Here is a 2073-nt window from a genome sequence, read left to right on the forward strand (position 1 = left end):
ATGAGGCTTCCTTAGCACGTATCATGCATAGGATGGATGCTTTTCTTAGAGAAGTGATTCATGAAGACACTTAAGGGTTTCATAAGACAAAGGGCTCATCTCGAAGGAATCATGACATAAGGTCATTGGTACAAGAGTCCTTGGTTTACATCTTTGAGTTCCTTAGTCATACATTAGGAATTTTTTGGACCCAAAAAGGGTCTCCTAAGGATTCCTAATTTTAAGGGATTAGAGCTTTAAAATCTGGGCTTAAGGGAGACAAAGGCTATGATGACCCCTATTTTTTACTTTGCCACATCAGCCATACCCCCTAATTTCACTTTTTAAAGGGAATATTCTCATACTCTCTCTCTTACTTTTTGACTTTTCTCATACTTTTTGAATTTTTTATCTTCACTCTCTACAAATTGAATCTTTCTTGTCAGTTTGAAATCTCCTTTCTCATCAACTCCCATCATATCTCCCTTCCACATCAGCAAAACATTCTCGTATTTAGGTGGGTCCCAAAAAGTGATTTTTTTTTATTTTACATTTTGAGGTGGAAAAAACACCACCCAACCAATATGTATGATGAAAATAATTTTTTCCCTCCAAAAAGCTTGTAATTCAAGGGTCACGTTAGAAGTCTATCTCAGGAGCTAGTACATCCATAACTAACTGTCAGGTCCCCACAACCCCATAAACATAACTAACTGTCAAGAACCACATCCATGAGATCCTGAAATTGTGGGGACTCCAAAAATTATTATTTTTTAATTTTTTTCATAAATGTAATTTATTGATGAAAAACTCCATGTTAGTATATTTGTATATCAAAAATATCATTTTCTACTTAGAAAAACAGATTTGTGTTAAACCTGCAACAGTAAAGTTTTAATAGTCTCTCTCACTCACTCCCTCTCTCACTCCCTCTCTCTCTCTCTCTCTCTCTCTCTCTCTTTCTCTCTCTCTCTCTCTCTCCCTATGAGGATCTCTCTACATTAACTTCTTCCTCTTCTTAGCTATGGAGCCTTTGCAAGATGTGTGTCTAGCCCCTTATGAAGCTAGAAAACGGAAGGTTTATTTACACATTCGTATTCCTTGCGCAAGAGGCCCGGAAGGCTACAAAAAGTCATGCTCGGCTTGAATGGTTACAGATCAATGCTCCCCATAGGCATGGTGCTTGGCGTGCACGAATGAGTAGACAAGGGAGGCATTGGATTGTGCACGCACCAGCATAAATCTAGATGTAATAAGGCTAAGAAAATAAGTTTAGTTAGGTTTTTTTTTCCCTAAAAAAAAACTATTAATAGTTCCTTCTCTCACTTTATTTTCATTTCACTTTTTTAGAGAGCTTGAGCTGCTCAAGATCTACGTAGACACCCACGTAAGGACACTAGCACATCACCACATCAGCATAGTCGTACATGGATATGGCACGCACCAAGAACACCGCACAAAACACAGTGCAAGGCACCCAACAATGACCACATACTGGCGACATCACGGAAGAGAGTGACCCCTTGGATTCTAGGACATGCCCAATGAGATCACCAGAGTCCAACCCTCCTCCCAGAGCAACACCAGTGCACACATGCAAGCCCTTCTAGTGGGAGCAAGCGTGTGAAGAAGACCCCACAATGCAGCCACCCCAAAGATCAAGACAGAGAGGCCAATGATGAGCAGTTCGACTGGGTTGGTGAAAATATTCCTACATTGCGTAGCACCATAGGTGTCAAGACCCTACTACCAGGACATGGTCCCCTACCTACTTGTCGGGAGGAACTTCATACTTACACAAGTACCACAGCAACAGGAGGAGGAGAAACCAGACTATGAGAGATATCAAGAGGAGGTTCTTGCAAGTGCTCACAAGCGTAGAAAGGTCAAGCTCTTCAAGCCAAGGAAGTCCCAACCTCGCCAACGCACTAACACAACACAGAGAGCTCTGAGAAGGATGCGCCAAGGCCATAGGGCTCTACAAGAAATCAAGTTTTATCAGAGGAACACTGAGTTGCTGAATAAGAAGATCCCCTTTCACTCGCACAGTGAAGGAGATTCTCCAACGATATAGAACAAAGTTTCATGTGCAGG

This window comes from Cibotium barometz, chromosome 6, assembly GCF_041138505.1.
Source record: "Cibotium barometz isolate CiBa-2024 chromosome 6, ASM4113850v1, whole genome shotgun sequence".
NCBI classification, from domain to species: domain Eukaryota; kingdom Viridiplantae; phylum Streptophyta; class Polypodiopsida; order Cyatheales; family Cibotiaceae; genus Cibotium; species Cibotium barometz.